This window comes from Somniosus microcephalus, chromosome 27, assembly GCF_052327205.1.
Source record: "Somniosus microcephalus isolate GS21.2 chromosome 27, FLI_Smic_1.0, whole genome shotgun sequence".
Lineage (NCBI taxonomy): Eukaryota > Metazoa > Chordata > Chondrichthyes > Squaliformes > Somniosidae > Somniosus > Somniosus microcephalus.
The window spans coordinates 19,988,334-20,009,618 of record NC_141013.1 but is presented as its reverse complement, the minus strand read 5'-3'; the positions used below and the strand labels follow the sequence as shown (position 1 = coordinate 20,009,618).

At 42.1% G+C, this 21,285-nt stretch overlaps 1 protein-coding gene across 1 annotated transcript in view; it reads left to right on the top strand.

Moving 5' to 3' along the window:
• Positions 1 to 3,699: 3,699 nt before the first annotated feature.
• Positions 3,700 to 21,285, top strand: part of tmod2 (tropomodulin 2) — a 70,281-nt gene continuing 52,695 nt past the window's right edge. Inside the window, 1 exon segment of the mRNA XM_085968644.1 lies at positions 3,700 to 3,788. The gene's annotated coding sequence lies outside the window, so the exon portion shown is untranslated.

The window sequence follows — 21,285 nt, the reverse complement described above, 5'->3', positions numbered from 1 at the left end:
CAACTGCAGCAAGACATCCTTGCTCCTGTACTCGAATCCTCTCGCTATGAAGGCCAACATACCATTTGCCTTCTCAACCGCCCGCTGCACCTGCATGCTTACCTTCAGCGACTGGTGCTCAAGGACACCCAGGTCCCGTTGCACTTTACCTTTTCCCAATCTATTGCTGTTCAGATAATAATCTGTCTTTCTGTTTTTGCCACCAAAGTGGATAACCTTGCATTTATCCACATTATACTGCATCTGCCATGCATCTGCCCAATCACCCAACCTGTCCAAATCATACTGGAATTTCTCTGCATCCTCCTCACAGCACACATGCCCTCCCAGCTTTCATCTGCAAACTTGGAAATATTACATCTAGTTCCCTCATCTAGATCATTAATATATATTGTGAATAGCTGGGGTCCTAGCACCGATCCCTGCGGTACCCCACTAGTCACTGCCTGCCACTCGGAAAAAGACCCGTTTATTCCAACTCTTTGCTTCCTGTCTGCCAACCAGTTCTGTATCCAAGTCAGTACCTTACCCCCAATCCCATGTGCTTTAACTTTGCACGCCAATCTCTTATGCGGGACCTTATCGAAAGCCTTCTGAAAGTCCAAATACACCACATCCACTGGTTCTCCCTTATCTATTCTACCAGTTACATCCTCAAAAAATTCCAGTAGATTAGTCAAGCATGTATTCAACCTAGACTGTACGATGTAACATATGATCAGTGCATTGTACTGTAATGTATTTGGACAATTTTTTAGGAATAAAGTATATTTTTGAAATTTAAAAAATTGAATAGACAACTGATGGCAAGATATGAATGCAAAAACACAGAGCTACGAAACACATATCTAAAGTTTATTGAATATTTTTATCTGCATTCCACAATGTTTTCAGGGTAAACACAGAGTTGATGACTTAATGTTATAATCTTAAAATTCTTAGCTGAAACCCGATTTAAAGTCATATGTTCACAGGTCAAAGTTTCATATGTATAAAGTTGGTTCAACCAGTTTCAAAACCACGTCTGAAACCACCACCTGAGGAGGCTGGTTGAGGCTGAGGAGAATGACAAGCAGGAAGAGGATGGGGCAAGAACTACTGGCACTGTGAAATGGCACCCACCATCTAAGAAGCATAACACAGCTGACATCTGAAGGATGACATGGCTTCTCCATAGGACCTTTCAAAAGGAAAAGATCATATTTGCTTTTACTTAAAAGTACCGGAATCCACGCAACCCAAACCTTGAGGGAGTAGGAGGATGGAGTGCTTTGAGGGCCTGGAATGAAGACGACTTAATTGTTGTTCTGCAGACTATATTCCAACAGTTACATGGGGACATTACTTATTTGTCTCGTATTACTTAATTCAGACAGTTTATTGTAATTTGCTTTAAATCATAGGTTTTTAAACTAGGGTCCCTGGAATCTAGCGCACCCCAAAGTCATCAGAATCTGAATGTTTCAGTACAGTATTTATTGATTTACTCGGACATTATTACTGTTGCTGTATATGCATACACATAAAGAAGTTGTCTCCAATGATAGCTAGTGTTTTCTTTTCTGAAGCTGACAGTGTGGGGTTGAATTTCCACAGGGATTCTCCAGATTGTCCGCCGTTGCATTGACAGAAGTACTGCGGAATCCCTGGAGAAACTGCCGAGTGACAGTGAGTCTCCTGCAATATTTTAATATTTCCAGCAGTCCACCACCCAGAAAAGTTTCAAAACCACTTATTTAAAATAAAAACAGAAAATGCTGGAAATACTCAGCAGGTCTGTTGGTATCTATGAGGAGCCTTCATCAGTTTGCAGCGTTTTTTTTGTTACTTTTTATTAGCATCGTTAAAAAGTTGTCCTTAATCCTACCCTCTGTCTGTGGGTAGCACTCTTGCCTCTGAGTCAGTGGGTTGTGGGTTCAAGTCCCACTCCAGTGATTTGAGCACAAAATCTAGCCTAACACTCCAGTGCAGTACTGAGGGAGTGCTATGTTGTCGGAGGTGCCATCTTTCAGGTGAGGCGTTAAACCGAGGCCCGGTCAGCGCTCTCAGGTGGATGTGAAAGATCCCATAGCACTACTTTGAAGAAGAGCAGGGTAGTTCTCCGTGTCCTGGCCAACATTTACCCCCAACCAACATCACTAAAAAAAAATGATCTGGTCATTATCAGATTGCTGTTTGTGGGAGCTTGCTGTGCACAAATTAGCTGCCGCGTATCCTACATTACAACAGTGACAACACTTCAAAAGTACTTTATTGGCTGTAAAGCACTTTGGGACGTCCTGAGGTCGTGAAAGGTGCTATATGTGATATATAATGAGCTGGACTTGGGTATACAAGGCACAATTTCAAAGTTTGCAGATTACACAAAACTCAGAAATGTAGTAAGAAATGAGAAACAGTAACAGACTTCAGGAGGACATAGTTAGACTGATAAATTGGGCAGACACATGGCAGATGAAATTTAATGCAGAGGAGTATGAAGTGATACATTTTGGTAGGAAGAATGAGGAGAGGCAATATAAACTAAATGATACAATTTTAAAGGGGGCACAGGAACAGAGAGTCCTGGGGGTGTATTTACACAAATCTTTGAACGTGATAGGACAAGTTGAGAAGACTGTTAAAGCCAAGGATTCTGTATACTTTTTTTTAATTAATAGAGGCATAAAGTACAAAAGCAAGGAAGTTATACTAAACCTTGATAAAACACTGGTAAGGCCTCAGCTGGAATACTGTATTCAATTCCGGGTACCACAATTTAGGAAGGATGTCAAAGTCTTCGAGAGGATGCAGAAGAGATTTACTAGAATGGTACCAGGGATTAGGGTCTTCAGTAATGTGGAGAGACTGGAGTTAGAAAGAAAGAAAGTTATGATCTGGAATGCACTGTCTGAAAGGGTGGTGGAAGCAGATTCCATAATAAGTTTCAAAAGGGAGTTGGTTAAATACTTGAAGGGAAAACATTTGCAGGGCTATGGGGAAAGAGAGCGGGAGTGGGACTAGTTGGATAACTATACCAAAGAACCGGCACAGGCACGATGGGCGGAATGGCCTCAACATCACTAAAAACAGATTATCTGGTCATTATTGGCTGTAAGGCGCTTTGTGACGTCCGCTATATAAATGCAAGTATTTCTTTTATTATCACGTTGCAGTTTGTGGGAGCTTGCTGTGCGCAAATTGGCTGCCACGTTTCCTACATTACAACAGTGACTACACTTCAAAAAGTACTTCATTGGCTGTAAAGTTCTTTGGGAGGTCGTGAAAGGTGCTATAGAAATGCAAGTCTTTATTTTTGGACTCAAGTACTTCTTTTCCCCTTTTGGGTTGTATCATTTTATGATTCTCTGAAGTCTTTCTTCCAGGCGGCCTACAGAGGGCGCGCCTGAGGCCCGGGCCCCGCCCTCCTCTCTCCGCAGGAAAACGCTTGCGCAACACCAGCCGCAGTGCGACTGCGCACTCCGCACCTCCCGCGCTGGCCCCGCCTCTCCGTCTAAAGCTGCGCCGATTGGTTTTCCTGGGGTGGGCGGGACTGTGGGTTGGAAGGGGGGGGAGCACTTGCGCGATTGGCGAAGGCGGATGCCAATCGGATGACGCGGCCGGCCTTGCGTCACCGCCTGGCGTGGCGGTTGGTGCTCCCGGAGCTGGTGGCGCGGCCCCGCCCCCTTTTGGTCAAAGTGGGGAGGGGCCAGAGTGCGGCTGCGCGGTGGGGGTGGGGCCGGGTCGGCAGAGCGAGAGAGACACAGAGAGTGAGCGGCGGGGAGGACACACGGAGCTCAGCCGTGCCGGTAAGTGACGCCGGCCGCCTCTTCCAGGGAGCGGCTGTCGCCCGCAAATGTCTCTCGAGGAGCGGCTCCATTCGAGGAAGTGTTTCCCCCTCCCTTCTCCTCCCAGCCTTTCCTTCCCTTCCTCCGGATATGGTGATGTGCCGCCGCTTGTTCCCCTCAGGCCGGCTGTCAGGGCGCGGTGTGTTGAGGTGAGGTGAGGTGTTGGGGGGGGTGGGTGGGGGAGAGACAGCCCCGCTTAGGCCCCACGCCCGCTGGGCTGCCTCTTCCAGCCCCGCTGTTCCTCCTGCAAGCTCATCGCTGAGGCTCGCTGCTGCAGGAAGGGCCACCGGCGTGGGCTGACAACACCCTCATAAATATGAATTGTTGGGTGCCCTTGATTCCCTTCAATAAAACCTTTTCTTATCACCAACCTCCGCTTAATTGTACAATGCAGGATAGGGGCGTGAATTAAATGCCATTTAAACAGTCAGTGTTGACCTTTTGTTATAATGATTCCGTGTTTCAGCATTCAACAGAATTAATAAAAACAAAATACTGTTGATACTGGAACGGACCTGAATTGAGCTGGAATTGTGATTAAACACAGCAAATGCGGAAAGCACAGCTTTTACTATCCTCCATCTGTGGAGTAAATGTGCATGTTGACAGGGTGAGGAAAAACCTCTTGAAGCGCAGACTGTTTTCTCCACAGATGCTAGTCGACCAGTTTTTTCAGAATTAAAAATCAATTGGTTAATGCTCGGGCATTAATACTGAGGAAGGTCATAAGCTTCAAGGCTACAATTTGTACGGTTGGATGTCACTTGGAATTTAAAAGTAATAAATGAGATTTAAGATGGTGTTCTTTCAAAGTTATAATTCTTTGATTCATATTTTTTGAAAGTCCAGGTGCACAGTGTTTAATTTTTCAGACTTGCCTTTTAACTCCCTAGGTAATTTTTGCTGTACCTTGTATATGCTGCACAGGGAACTGTCTGGTAATCAGTTACTAAAGAATGAAGGGTGTAAACAACAATTTATATTGCTGTACAAAAAAGGTGCTTTACAGCATTTTACAAAGCAGAGGAAAACTGAGAAATTTAAAGTTGGGATGCTGAAAGCATAGTTGATGAGAAGTTTTCTAAAGTCTCAAAATCCAAGGTATTTAATGAGAGCATCCTGGTGGATAGGCTGAATGAGCAACTGCTGCAAGAGTAAGGAACAAGGAGTAAACTGGTGTTGGAGGGAGTGTACTAGAGGAACAAAGGCTGCATGTGAGGATGTACTGGAGGAGATTGCTAATCAGATGGGGCATGGCATGGAGGGAATTAAAAGCAAGGAATAAGGATCTTGAGGCCAATCACTAGGACATGGCGCTTTGCACGCTCTGGATTTCGCCTCAATCTTTTCTGTCTTGCTGCACTTCTGTCTCCAGAAGCTTTCCCTTGAGTCACTGACCTGACTCTTCCTAACTCCTCCTCTGATCATTTCCATCCCTCCACTCTAATGTGCCTTGTGAAAGGTCTGTATATGTTATAGGTGCTACGTAAGTCAAATTATTGGCATGTATTGGGTGATGGTTGTGTGGGACTTTGCGTGGGCGAGGACATGGCTCCAACTTTCTGAATGAGCTGTAATTTGTAGAGGTTGGCTAGGAGAGGTTTGGTGATGTTGAGCCTTGAGCTGAGAAAGCTGTGCATTAGGGAAAGATAGGGGAGGAGGCTGCTTCTGGTAATAGATTGGGTGTGGTGCAGGAAGTCTGTTTCTGTGCCTACAGACTTGGCCTGAAATGGCAGCTGTGGAGATGGATGGATCAAAGGCCTGAGGTGCATGGGCAAGAGTTGAATAGTGTGGCATTGGTTTTGCCAATATTAAGCGTGATGAAATCTAGGCTTGTTTGGAACTTGTAGGTAGGCAGCTGGAAAGTGCAGCAGCCTTGGGATGAGTGGAGTTGGAGAGGCTGTTGGCCTTTGCGTGGAAGCTGACTCTGCTTTTAAATACTATTGGTGACGGTTTACTTAGAATATTGAGGAAGGGACTGAGCATGGAGCTTGGGGATGCACTGGAGGTGACAGTGTAGATGCATAAGGATGAACAATTGGAAATGTAATATCTTTGTTGCAACATGTGAGTTGAACCATGATGTCAGTGCCATGGAAATCACTGATGGTTGCCCCCTTTACTAACAGTTGCAAATTAAAAAAAAAAATAAAAAAAAATGCTTATTTAAAGTAATTCCTCTACCGGTCAAATCTTGCCAGCATTTTTGTTCAAATTTTGTATGGTTTGACAATGATTTCACAATCACAGAAACCCCACAGTGCAGATAGAGGCCATTTCGGCCCATCGAGCCTGCACCGACACATATCCCACACGATCCCTGTAACTCCTAAACCAACACATATCCCACCCTATCCCCGTAACCCCACGTATTTAATCCCCCTAACACTAAGGGTCAATTTATCATAGCCAATCAACCTAACTCGCACATCTTTGGACTGTGGGAGGAAACCGGAGCACCCGGAGGAAACCCACGCAAACACGGGGAGAATGTGCAAACTCCACACACAGTCGCCCGAGGCCGGATTCGAACCCGGGTCCCTGGCGCTGTGAGGCAACAGTGCTAACCACTATGCCACCATGCGGTTTTCTGTCTTGCTGTTAACATGATGCCTGTAGTTAGCAAAAATGCCCCTATAATGACAACCAGAATAGAAGCTTTAGTGTGTTTCAAGGATATGGTGCATCTCTAGGCCTGTGAAAGTTTGACATTGTGGTTTATAATGTCAACACATTTCTAGGCTCAGGTGAGGTTTGCTGGTGTGGTTTATAGTGTCATTAGTTCTTTGTGTTCAATATTTTAAATACTTTGTGATTGCTGAATATGTCATTAACCCATGCCAGAGTGACGCAAAAGCTGTAATATTGGAGATCACGTGTTTGATGCATGAGCTGATGTTGGATTTCCTCGAATTAGATTAAACCCTTTGGTCACTTGGATATGCAAATAACTGAAAGTAGCATCCCTAAATAACTTTAATTAGAACAGTGAGACTGCTTCTACTGTTTCTATTGCTCAGAGTTCAGCTGTACATTACATTGGACCATTTTGTATTCCAAAGGATGTTGGATTCAGCAAATTACCATCCAATTTTTTTTCTACTCTGGCCCAACAATGTGCATGAACCCTGCCCCCCCCCCCCCCCCCCCCCCCCCACCAACTGCATCATTGTGAATTCTTTTAATTTCCTCCTGACTGTTGTACAGTGAGAGCTTGCAACCAGCAGGGGAAAAAAAACACATTTCCTCGAGACAGTCTGGCTAGACTTGAATTTAGAGGTGAAAGGACAGTATAGGAATTCAGGCCCACGTATTTTTATATATTTGTTTCTTTCCACTGGTTCAGTTGCAAAAATGTAACGAGCAGTTTAGTAGTGACAGGAAGGAAGTGCCTGAGTGTCAATCACCAGTTGATGGTGTTTTCGAGGCTATTGAATAGACTTGCTGCATGGTAATCTTGTTGCTGCAATGTCATCCCAGTGCATCCACCTCATGATGGATGGATTCAGTGTTTCTCTGTGGATGTCTGATGTATAAACCCACACCATTTAATCGGCTTGTCTCTACATTAAAATTGCTCTTAAATGTTGTATTCTGTATATTGTGGAATATTGAAAATATTATAAAAGATGAAACTTGGTGCTGGCTGTCCATAATTACCTTTGCAAGAGTTTTTTTGCGGCGGGTATGCTCCGTGTACTACACATTTTAAATATTGCCTGTATGCATTTGGGAGGGAGTATTTTAACCAAAACAAGCATGGAAAAATGCATTTTAAGGATAGTCCCGGTCTCCCAGTTTTGACTTTTATTTGACGAGGGTAGGTAGGTTTGAGTTTTCACTGGAAAGAACTGCTTATTTTCTCAAGTATTTGTCTCAACAACAACAGCAACTTGTATTTATATAGCGCCTTTAACATCATAAAACATCCCAAGGGGCTTCACAGGAGCATTCTAAAACAAAATTTGACATAAGGAGCAATCAGGGCAGATGACCAAAAGCTTGGTCAGAGGTAGGGTTTAAGGAGCGTCTTAAAGGAGGAAAGAGGTAGCTTTAGCTCCAGGAACAAGTAACCAGGTGGAGAAATGGGAGCTGCTTTATTCACAAAGTCTACTAATTATTGAATCTGGCTGCATACTCATGAATGTAATAGGAATGAACACGTACAACTGTAGACTCTTGAGAATATGCATTACTCATTTTATCCTTTATTGGCCTCTTATCACGTGTCGATCTAGTTTATATGTGCATACAGTATTGCTGATAAATTGTGAATATACAGCCTTTAATTAACCTGAGTGGCATTTTTTCCCCCCTCTGGTATGTTTACTAAATCCTGGTTTCTGAGGGTGCATTTGTACTTCACAAAGTGAACCGAGAGTAAATTGCTCCCAAACTCAAAATACTTACTTTTTATAACTGCTCTTCCAAACCCGATTTAACTTAATTGGCTTTATATTGGTAGGAAGCTGTGTCCTGACGTCCTAGGAATCGACCCCTACGACTGTGCACTTTTGAACCCAAATTATGGTCTGGGATCTGGAGTTCAGGTGTAAAAACCCTCAGTTGCTCTAATGTGTTCTTTGTGAAATTGCTTCGGTGGATGTGAGAATTGCTTTGCTGATACTAAGTGATATTGTGAGGGTTCTTAAATTGGTGGCGCATGTTTAAAAATTCCCTTGCAATTAAATAAATGTTCCAATGCAGTGTTCGTTCAAATTGTCTGCCCTTGTCCTCTCTTTCTGTCACTGGATGGAAATTAACCGCTGTCCACTTTCGAAGCAGGCAGCACTCTGGCCTCTGAGCCAGAAGGTTGTGGGTGCAAGTCCCACTCCAGAGACTTGAGCACAAAAACCTAGGCTGATACTCCACCGGCGTGCTGCACTGTCTGAGGTGCCATCTTTTGCATGAGGCGTTAAACCAAGCCCTCGCCTGTCCTCTCGGGTGGATATAAAAGATCCCATGGCACTATTTTGAAGAGCAAGAGAGTTATCCTGGCCAATATTTAGTCCTCAATCAACATCACTTTTTTATTTAAAAAAAAAAATATATATATATATAATTATCTGGTCATTATCACATTGCTGTTTGTGGGAGCTTGCTGTGCACAATTGGCTGCCACGTTTCCTACATTACAACAGTGATTGCACTTCAAAAGTAAATTGGCTGTAAAGCACTTTGGGACATCCTGAGGTTGTGAAAGACGTTATATAAATGCAAGACTTTTTTTTACTGCGATTTTGGAGCTGATAGTCCTGCATCCCCTTTCCTAATAATGTATCCAATCCTTTTTTAAAAACTGCCATGATTACCCCCATCGCCACTATTTCAATTTCAATTGTCACATAACCAAATACAACAAGTGAAATCCAGTCAGTGAAATGCTTTTTTCTTAACGAGCCGAGTGCATCAAGCAGCAAAGGACACTTAGCTGCCTGGTACGCACGGAGCCCACAAGGACGGCAGCCATCTTCATCGGCGCCATCACAATAGGGTCCGCTCTCTCCTCGCTCTGCCTTTCCCGCACTCCTGCCTGACAATCTTCAGCCGCCTAGTAATCTGCTCCACAGTTCTATCACCACCTCACTTTAAAAAAAAGTGTTGCCTATTTCCATTGACACCCTTAACTTGAAATTTTGACCCATAGCCCTCGAATCCTGTGTTTTGACAAGAACTTTTCCTGCATCCAAATTTTGTATACTGTGACAATGTTAAAGATAACCTCCTTGGTGGTTTAAAAAAAGCAGCTGTTTGTTTGCAGCTTAAGTTAGTGTAATAATGCTTTCTAACTAATGCTTTTATTTGAATGCTCTCTGGCTGGCCTCCCAGCTTGCACCCTGCATAAACTTGAGATCATCCAAAACTCTCTTGCCTATGTCCTAACTCTCTCGCCAAGTCCTGTGTTCTCTCACCACCCCCCCCCCCCCCCCCCAAAATCATCCCTGTACTCGCTGACTTACATTGGCTCCCGGTCCTCGAGTTTATTTTTTTCCCCTCCATGGCCTCGCCTCTCCCATCTCTAACTTCCTCCAGCCCTACTAACCTCAGAGATCTCTTGTCTTCTTCCAATCGTGACCTCTTGTGGATCCCCAATTTTCATTGCACCACAATTGGCAGCTGTGCTTTCAGCTGCCTTGCCCCTGAGCTCCGGAATTCCCTCCCTAAACCTCTCCGCCTCTGTACACCTCCCTCCTCCTTTTAAGACTTTCATTAAAACCTACCTCTTTGACCAAGCTTTAGGTCACCTGTTCCAATATCACCTTATGTGGCTCGGTGTCAAATTTTGTTTTAGACTACTCCTGTGAAGCGCCGTGGGACGTTTTGCTACGTTAAAGGCGCTATATAAATGCAAGTTGTTTTAAGGATCATCTGATTGCGATACAGTGCAGTATGTCTTAATCTAAATGTACACTCTCGGGAGCCGCAAGCTTACATTTCGTTGTACTGCACTTGTGCACTAACAATGACAATAAAGTTGATTACTAACTGAATCTTGGTGTTTAGGAGCTGAGAAATATCATATTTCAGTGCTCAGCCTCTCAACCACAGCAAGACTGAAGTTTGTTTTAGAAACTTGAGGATATGGGTGTTGTGGGCCATTATCCCGGAATAGTTTAAATATGCATTCAGCATTTTACTTAGTTTTGATATGTTGAATTAGGCCACTTTTTCTATTTAATTTTACCACTGATCTGCAGTGAATTGAAACAATTTTTTTTAATGGCTGGTGTTTCAACAAATCAATTCTGTGTATCACATCTGTACTGTGGTTGTCTTTCTTGCACTCGGTTGCTTTTGTTCTCTGTTTTAAGTGTCTGTTCTGGATTTGTTGGGCACACGTCAACTTTTGATCTAAAGTCCATAAGCCTACATCAAACAATCGCACAGTTTTGCCAGGAAAAGAGTGCTAAACTACAGCAAGAGCTATAAAGAGGCTTGCTTACAGCCAAGACCAAGAGGCATTGCTTTTTTTCATTGCCACATCTACCAGGCAGCGATTTGTGGCTAAAATAACTACCCATGCAGTACCTGTCCCAGACAGGCATACAGCAAGTGTTTAATTATTATTCCAGTTAAAATTTCATTGATAAAGGTTGTAGCATAGCCGTAGCAATAGTGAATGGCCGAATTATGTAGAGTTAGTGATAACTGGCCATGAGCTTGGCTTGTTTATTCCTCGTCCTCAAACTTGACTGATGTATATTTAAATGAAGCAGAATTTACCTACCCTAGTGTGGTTTGAAATTGTTCTATTTCTGTCGGTGGAAACTTGATCATTCTTTACAATAAGGTATCTTATCCTACGCCATACATAAACTTGATTAGGCTTGCAGCAGTTAAGCTACCCAATTACGTACAAAGTAACTGTTTATTCATGAAGTACTCGGCAATTTTTGTAGACGTGATAAGATGGCATATGCATCTGAGTCTTTTCTTTCACAGGGAAGACTAGGTTGAAGTGTAGTCTGAAATTCATCTTTTAATTAGCTGCTGACGATTGCAGATGAACTATCTTTACATCAATGGCATGTAATTATATGGCGCCTTCAACATAAAGTCCCAAGGCACTTCAGTGGCATAATCCTACGAAAATGGATGCTGAATCAAAGGAGATATTTCTTGCAGGGCTTGTCTGGGTAGATGCTGGGAGGCTGTTTTCCCCTGGCTAGGGAGTCTAGAACTAGGGGTCACAGCCTCAGAATAAGGGGTTGACCATTTAGGATTACGATGGGAAATTTCTTCACTCGGGGTGGTGAATCTTTGGAATTCTCTACTCCAGAGGACTGTGGAGGCTCAGTCGTTAATTATATTCAAGACAGAGATCGATAGATTTTTGAATATTAAGGGATATGGGGATAGTGCGGGAAGGTGGAGTTGAGGTAGAAGATCAGTCATGATCTTATTGAATGGCGGAGCAGGCTCGAAGGACTGAATGGCCTATTCCTCCTACTTATGTTATTAGTCAGGGTGACCAAAAGCTTGGCCAAAGATGTGGGCTTTAAGTAGGGTCTTAAAGGTGAGGATGGTGGAGGGGTTTAGGGAGGTAATTCCAGAATGTGGGGCGTAGATGGCTGAAGGCAAGGCTGCCAATATTCGGTCAAAGGAAGTGGGGGGGTGCACAAGAGTCAGAGGAATGGAGAATTCTGGCAGGGGTGTAGGGCTGGAGGAGGTAAGAGAGATAGGGAGAGGTGAAGCCTTGAAGGGATGTAAACACGAGAATGAGCAGTTTTAATTTCAGGCGTTTGGGAACTGGGAGCCAATGTAGATTAGCAAGGATAGGAGTGAGAGTTGGTGTGGGATAGGATAGAGGCAGCAGAGTTTTGGATGAACTGCAGTTTAGAGTGTGGCGGATGGAAGGGCAGCCAAGAGAGCATTGGAGTCGAGACTGGAGGTGACGGACACAGATGGTTTTTAGCCGCTGAGTGAGGTGGAGGCGGGCAATGTTGCGGAAGTGGAATTAGGCGGTCTTTGTGGTCGAGAGGATATGTAGCTAAGCTCAGGGTCGAGTAGGGCATCATGGTTGTGAGCAGTCTAGGTGAACCCGAGACAGTGGCCGGGGAGGTGGTGTAGGCGTACAGAGCTTGTGGTGGAGTCCGAATGTAATGGCTTCGGGCTTCCCAGTGTTTAACTGGAGGAAACTGCAGTTCATCCAAGACTGGATACCAAACAAGCCATCTAAGAGCACGGAAGTAATGGAGGGATTAAGAATGCGTGTCTTTGGATGATTTTGCAGAAGTTGTTTATAGCCATGCTGCCCAATACAACTTTTTGGTTGAACCAGCCAAGAGTTTTGGATTTGTCTAATACAGGGTATGGTAGTGGGTATGTTACTGGACTAGTAATCCATAGAGTGCGAGTTCAAATCCCACCAAGGCAGTTTGAGAATTTGAATAGTTTAAAACGCATCTAGAAATAAAAAGTGGACATAATGCTGTCGAACATAAGAAATAGGAGCAGGAGCAGTCCATTCGGCCCCTCGAGCCTGCTCTGTCATTTAATGCGATCTCAGCTGATCTGATTTTGGCCTCGACTCCACTTACCTGCCCACTCCCCATAACCCTTGCTCAAAAATCTGTATCTCAGCCTTGAATATATTCGCCCCATATCGTTGGTCCACCAAGGCCTTGAGGAAGAAAACCTGCCACTTTTACCCAGTTTGACCTGTGTGTGACTCCAGTCCCAGACCAAACTTGGTTGACTCTTAACTGCCCTCTAACAAGCCACTAAGTTGTATCAAACAGCAGGCCCAGCGGTAGCTAGGAAAATAGCGCAGTTGATGGCAGGAGCACTTCCTTATACCTACTGTCGCTGGCACTCTGATCAATAATGTAAAATTGACCTAATCTAAGCAAATTCTGTGCCACAGACACCGGTGGCCTGTGAGTGGGTGGCAGATATGTGGAGAACGATCACTGGTTTCTGGCGCATTGGTGGCAATTCTGTTGAGTACTAAATTCTCATATTGCAGAATCGACCCTGTTTACAGCCTTTTCTTGATAATTTGAAGTCATTTGTTTGCACAAAAATGTAATTATCCAATAATTTGAATTAGTTAACTTCTTTCCCAGGGCTGTCATCCTACTGAACTCCACAAATAAACTCTCAAGCCTGCACATCTACCAATGCACTTTATTATGGTTATGTTTATGTTAATATACTACAAGCCAAATGTATGTTTTAATCTAAATGTACACTCTCGGGAGCCGCAAGCCTACATTTCATTGTACTGCACTTGTGCACTAACAATGACAAAAGTTGATTTGATTTGATTTGAAATTGAGTCAGCTCTACACTGGCCAGATTTAGCATCAGTGACTAACTGTGTATTCGGTTGCCCTGAAGTTGCAAACTTGACTTTTGACAGAATTATATATGTGCAATTAGTGCATGTAATGCTGGCTGACTTTTGAGGGTGTCTTGGGCTAAAACCTAAGATGGTGGACTTGATTTTAGTGCGACTGTTGTATTTGAAAGTGGCACGTGATAATTGAAGACACCAGGAAAAATCCCATTTCAAGAGAAGTCTTGGTGAGGTGACATACGGCAGCATCGTTGTTTTACAGAGTTCTGTAATGTAAAAGGAAGGCATGAGCATAATGGATGCCCATCTCGTGGTGCTTGGCTTTAGCATCAGCTGTTTAGAACCTGTATGCCATAAGATTTCTCAGGCATGTTTGATATTAACTGGTGGTGTCGGCAGTGCTGCTTAGTCAGTGCGACAAATAGGGAGTTTCCTCACGATTTGAATCAAAGTCTATAAACCGGCTAGTCACTAAATTTCTTTCTGCAATTGCTAGTCTAGCTGAATATACAAAACCACCAGACAATTAAGGAACCAGCTCCGATGAGATAGAATGCTTCATGTGTTTCATGCGCTACTTGCAACCTCGTTTCTTGGTTTGTTCTGTGAATGATGAACTGCGTTTAGGAGAAGTCTAGATTGCCATCGTTCTTCAGTTTCCTGATGCTCTGTTTAGCGCTCAGTTTATCGATAGGTACTGTAGAAAATGTTTCCTTCTAGATAGCATGTGTATGACCGTTCTGTCAATTACACTCCGCTCTCCTGAAATCGAAGGGGACAAGCAGGATTGTAATCCTAAAGGGAATCCCTGTTGACCAGTTCTTGAATTGCTGTACTGTGGTTCACGGGGAGGTGGTCTCCTAAAGTTCCATGGGCCATTACAATTTCTAGTGTATGCGTTACAGTATAGACACATCAAGGTTTAGTATTATTGGTGGGGTGAGAAAAGGGTATTGTCTTGTTATTTTTGCACCCAAGAAGGGAGCACGAATTAAAAGTTCTGTAAAATAGTGCAAGCTGCTCTGTTGTCTCTAGCTATCGCTTGTTTACTTTTAATAAACTTGTTCTGTAGTTTGTAGCTTAAACCACTTGCTGTAAGTGTTTATTCTTCCGCTATCTCTGTTATCTGAAGTCCAGGAGGACACGAGAGTGCTTTCTGTTTTTGTTGCAGTAGCAAGAATTTCTGTTGGATAATGCTGTAAGACCAGATATTGGGCGTATTATGTTGCACTCCTTTTATAGTTAGCGTCCCAAGGGCTTAATTACGAGACTGGGCTTTGGGGCTGAGCGCAAGAGAAATATCTCTGTAAAGCCTAAATGTAATTGTTTAAACTCTCTGTCTGTAAAATGGACTGGAGAGTGTGTAAACATGCAACATTTCAGTCACTTGGGCACATCTTGTGAATAATGAGGATCTCAGGAGGAGACATTCTAGCTGTTCCTGGATTCCTGTTTTTTCCATTTCTTAAGATTACAGTAATTCCAGATCATCTAACAGTTGGGAAGAATTTCCTTTTCAACATTGAGTGGCTACAAGTTATTGAAACGTTATTTAGTGTTTATCTCATATCATTGTAACCTTTTTAAAAATCCCTTTAATGGTGCCGCCTTTCCCTGCATTATTCTTAACCAGTGAGCAAATTATCTTCATATAGGCTTGGTTTCAGAGGACAGTGGTTAACTGGCATGGACTTCAATCGACTGATAGATGGTGAACAGTCCATCTTGAGGACCTTGCAGATATATCTGTGCAACAACCTGCTTGAATCCTGTTGTCTTGCAGTGGAATTGAGGATGTTCTTTATTGCTGCAAGACAATCCCATGGCATAATGCAACTGTGTGAAGCATTGCTGAATTGCATGTTGCCCTTTATCTGTTTACTTTAGCAAACATTTAATTAAAACAAATAGCTATTTGACTGATGTGTTGGAATATTGACTAGCAGTGCAAAGAGTTAGGGAATTTCTAAAGGGACTGTTAAATATTTGTAGGAGAGGGAAGTTGCAGTAACTTGAGCCCTGATCTGGGAATGGTTTAGGCATATTCTGAATGTTGTCAAGCAATTGGAATAGCTTTAGTTGTGTACGAAGCAGTGATTGATGGCCGAATTCATTTGATTCTTGCTGGTGTGCACCAGTGTTTTAAATATTGTAAACTTAAAGGATGGTGGCGCCATCTTCCCAAAAATAACTTTTTTGATAATTTATCATCTTTGCAGATCAGATTATTTTGGCAGTTTCCTAATATAACAAATAGAAGTGAATTATAAATTCAAACTTTTCATTTGATATCATTGCAGCGTTGGCAAGTTGTGTTCAATGTGTGTTGTCCTGAGAATAACATTTCCAGGTGTGAGAATTATTTCAGTCTGGTTCCTAGTAATGTATCGTATTAAAACAACTGATAAATTTCAGCCGTACGTGCAAAGGCAAAATGTGTTTAACAAATGTAATTTTCTTGTCATTCAGGAATGTAGAGTATCTTCGGAACATAGGAACAGGAGTAGGCCATTTAGCCCCTCGAGCCATTCAACGAGATCTGCGACCTAACTCCATATACCTGCCTTTGGCCCATATCCCTTCATACCTTTGGGTTACAAAAACCTATCAATCTCCGATTTAAAATTAACTCTTGATCTAGCATCAGTTGCCATTTGTGGAAGTGTTTCAAATTTCTACCACCCTTTGTGTAGAAGTGTTTCCTAATTTCACTCCTGGACGGTCTGGCTCTAATTTTTAGACTATGCCCCCGAGTCCTAGACTCCCCAACCAGCAGGATTCGTTTCTCTCTATCTACCCATCTTATCCTTTTCAATATAAATGTTTTGAGCTAGTAACAGTGCAAATTGAATGCCCTGGATAAATCAGTTGAATGAAACTTTGTTTTGTTAAGGCAGCTAGATTTTGACACCGCTTGCACTGCATCCATTTTAAAAATGGCAGTCTCCTGCTTTAACATTGCTGGCCAGTTTCACCAGCATGTTTCTCATGCTAGCTAGATTCACTGCCCATATACAACATCATGGTCATGAACTAGAGGTGTGCATTAGCACTCTATATTGTAGTCAAAATATTCACTGCAGGTTCGTGTTTGCAATAATTCCATTTCGGAATACCGCTGTAAGGCTAATGGATTTCTAGAACAATTCATCAGTTACTTGTCTGTCTGGTATCTAACTGTACAAATACTGAAATCACTCTTATCTTGCTAAATACAGACCAAGAAGGTCAAACATTTGATCTCCAGTCTGTGCTGAGATTGTTGATCTTGACTGATGGCAGGGAAATCAGTCTGGGTTCCCGTTTCTGACTGCTGCGCATCGATTCCGTACGGGAAGTGCAGATTTGGGCTTGGGGTCCTCTGAGGAAAAATTGGTAAGGGGTAAGGAAGTTGGGGCTCATGTTACTCTTATGTTGGGAAACCATTCACCCATTTATATGGGCTGCATTACCTCATTTGCCTTTGTCCAGAGTTGGTTGAATTAGTTGTTGGCAATATAAAGGAATCCAGAAATGACCTTAATAAATTGATGCTTCCCTTTCCTGATGCTCTGGCCTATCGGTTACATTATCGACTCGAGATAAATCCATTATTTTTCTTGTTCTGTCAAAAGATCACAGTAATTCAAGATTTTCTTGGGTCCTCCTAACAAACCCATACAGGTTAGTGGACTAGATAGGAATGGTTTACTTTACCAGTAACATTCTTCGCAAACCTTTTAAGATGGGTGGCTCAGCCATTTAACCATGCTTGAGATCATGAACAAAATAGCAGCACAGGAACATTGATGCCAGGAATGCAAGCATTGCTACAGCGGGACATTATTCTGTATTTATTCATAAAAAATCAGTTCGGGTGTGTCGTACTGTTGCCTGGACATGTGTTTTGGGTGCAGAAGTTCAGTTACTGAATCTGGTTGTTTAAACATCCATTAGGCTAGAGTGAGTTTTTGTATCTCGTAGCTGGTATATTTTGTCACTAACAAGCCACTGCAACGTTAGTTTCCTGCAGGGAAGTTTTTAAAGTGAATCCTGATCCAATTGTCATGTACCAAGAGGATTTTTGTTCTAACTGTTCCAAGATTGTTTTGCTTTTATTTGGCATCTGACCGTGTGTAGTAATCAGCTGAGGGAGTGGCTGCAGCTGTGTGCACTGAACCCAAGAAAGGGCAAACTTCTCATGAAATAAGTCGTCAAGCCAAACTTATCAATTTTAAATAATGGCTGTTTTTGGAAATGTTTGAAATCTGTTGTTTTTGTTGACTATATTCAGCAACATGTAAACCTTTACTTGCAATGTGACTCATTTCAGGTGGAAGTACAGATACATGCACCGAGGCTAGTGAGGTCCAGAGGACTATTATCAGTTTGCCATCTGGCAAAGTCTTGGGGCCGACAGCCTGCTAAATAGTATTTTAGCTTTAAGCTTGTAGCAAGTTCCCTCGAGCACAGTGAAATCATAAGATTCATGTAAATCTAAGAAAGCACGAAGCCAGAACATAGTTTGGGTTAATGTTGATAAACTGAAGCAGCAGTATCGTTTGAAGAATTTGACAGACTGAAAAATATTGGGCCGGATTTTCCAATCGGAGGCTTCCTGTGTGCGGATGCCTCCGATCGGGAAAAATCTACGCACTTACCTGCTGGCTCCGTAGTCCCGAGACTTCCGATCCTGGGCCTCTCCTGGTCCGCGCAGGCAGAGTCCCAGGTATCCCAGGGGTGCAGGCGGTTCGCAAGTGTCCCTGGGATCACGTGGGCCGGCCCCACCAATAAAAGAAGGGAATCTCCCTTCACACTTTTGACAGGTCTCTACGCATAGATCTGTCAAAAGTATGAATGGGGATCACATTTAAAAACAGTTAAACATTAAATAATTTTTTAAAAATCACTTATTTAAAATGACATTAAATATTTTAAACAAATTAAATTTTGAGATTAGTTTTTTTTAAAGTATTTTTTAAATTTATAAATGAGTGGGGAAAAATGTATTCATTTTTTTAAAACTCTCTTCTGCTGGTAAAAGCAGGCCTTGCGCTTTTACCAAGCGTAAGATTTTTAAAGGTTTTCAGCGGGTGGAGGTTGTGCAGAAAGCGGAACTCTCTGCCCGCGGAGGTCCTTCTCCCGGGCAGGCGGATGATCTGTCAAGAGGATTCTTGACCAATCGGAAGTGCCGGGTTTTAGCGCATGCACTTCGCATACCTGAAACTGGCACTTGCGAGGTCCCTACGGGTGTGTACACACCTGTGGGGGTCGGAATATCTGACCCATTAGTTTCTTCTACAATATCAGGTGCAGGATTCTTGATGCATTTTACATTAAATAGTTACCAACAGTCCCTGGTATGAATCAAAAAGGCCAGTTATACTAACGAGAGTTTGTTAATGGTAACTGGTTGCAGCTTTGCATTGATGCAACCTATGCAGTGTAATTTGGGTATGTATTCTAATTGCAGAAGGTGTGAAGTGAAATTTTAAGCACCCAGGCAACCCAATGGATTCTGGGAACTTTGTTTTTAATGTTGGAGCTGATGGGATAGTCGGTGCTTTAATGTTCAAATGTATCGAGCATTCAAGCGCCAGTGTGGACCTCCACTCCCCTGCTCTGTAAGCAGAGCTCCATATGATCAGCGACCAGTGGCAATAGTATACTTCACAGTTGTACTTAACAGTTGATGCTTTCAAAAGGAGATGGATCTTTCGTGCCAAAAGCATTTTGAGCGTTAGTGTAAATGTTTGGAAGGATTACCCTTTAATGCTCTAACACACGTTTAGTCATTTAATTAACATTCATTAAGAGGTCAAAAAACTTTCTACAGTAGCCAATTCTGAAGTGAGATGATTTAAAAATTGGAGCTGCAGATTATACCTAGAATCAATTTGTAGAGGCATCAGAACATTTCCGCCAACTACAAACTCCAGCAAGGTTTATCCACTTTCCTTTCAAATGGAGTTTTGAGTTTCAGATATAAGTGAGCAAATTTGCTACAGTTTCTTTTAATGAAAGACTGAAGTTTGTTCAGCATCGTCCCTTACTTTAACTTTGCCCAGTAAATGTACTGTTAAACGATTTGGAAGGTACTGTGTAATTTGCATTTTTTTCAGGTTACCCTGCCCTTTTAAATTACTGAGCTAAAAGCTGTGTGGCCTGATCTGTGTACATGTAATGCATACTTTACAGACTGGTGTAATATGTGCAAAGGTATTTGCATTAAGATGGGCCACTGAGTGAGTCATCTCTGGAGTAGTGAGCCATCTAACTGAATACCACTTTATCTTATCTAAGGTAGGCTTATAATTCTACAGTAGAAATTATGGCAAATATTCAGCATCAAACTAGTTTCTTCAGTTTAGTCAATGAAAGGTTAAATCATGAATTGAAAGACTATAATGGACAATAAGAGCTTAATATTTATAATGAATCAACGTAGACTACAAAGCTAGGAACAAAACTGGCTTCGATAATAACACGAGGGGGCAAACTTGCACACTAAAATGTATACATTTAAAGTGACCTATCTGCTTATCTATGCTTGTGCTGCTCATAAGGCACTTGAGTTATTTAGCCCTGCAGGATTCAGATGTTTAATTTCTGTAAATGATCACTTCCCACATATGGACGTCTTAATGGACTGAATTGCATTGTTGAGTTAAATGTTAAAATAACATGGAATACTCGGTATATAATTGTGTAGAATACAGAAATATTGCTACTTGCCAGTAAAATAAATACCGTCATTGATAATTGAGTTTTTACATCAGGAGTTTAACAATTTTAAAACTTTTTTTCTTAAAAGGGAATTTAGTCATACAGGCTGGTGTAATTGCCCCACCCCCTCCAAATTGTCTTGTAGGACAACTTTTGTCTTCAGCGATATATTGACATCTAAAAATAATTTCTTAAATACGAGTGTTTGAGACAAAGACCCAAAACCTTTTGAATCTGGTCTCTGCTCTATTGAGAACTCTGGTTCACGATTGAATAGTTGCTGAAATTTTATTTAGTTATTCACCAGTGCTTTAATTAATTATCCAAAACACACCTCTGTTCATACTTTTGTCTGTAGTCGATATCTCAATTAAAACTAGAGTGCACTGTGGGAAAAGTTTATTAAACCGCTCCAATGTGTGGTCATTATAGTTGTGTAACATTTTTATGTTGAACTTGAATGCTTATAAGTGAAGAACACTATGAACTGTGTAAATTGTGTCTCATGGCTCAGTTTGCATCATTACCTTTTTTTGTTGTCTAGTTATGACTGAAGCTGTTAGTTCAAACCTCTGATAACTGCAAAAGCAATGATTTTGTGCCAACATAGAGTTAAACCCTGTTGCAAACATGTCGAGTCTGGCTCTTCCAGCATTTGTTGTACATTCCCTCTTCAGAGATTTCCTTAATCTGATATGAAGACTGTAACATCAGAAAATTGTTAGTCACTGAAAGCAAACTTTTGGGAAGGGCAGTGATTTAATCAGTTGATTTATATTCTATATATAAGCAAACAAAGTTGCTTTGGAAATTATACTTTTGATAAAGTGGAAGACCACTGTTTAACTTCAGGCCAACAAATTCTTCTCTGTAAACAAAAATGTTGGGTGGGATTGTTAGATAATGTTTCTGGCAGGGAACAAACTCCCATTTGGAACCTGATTCATGCAA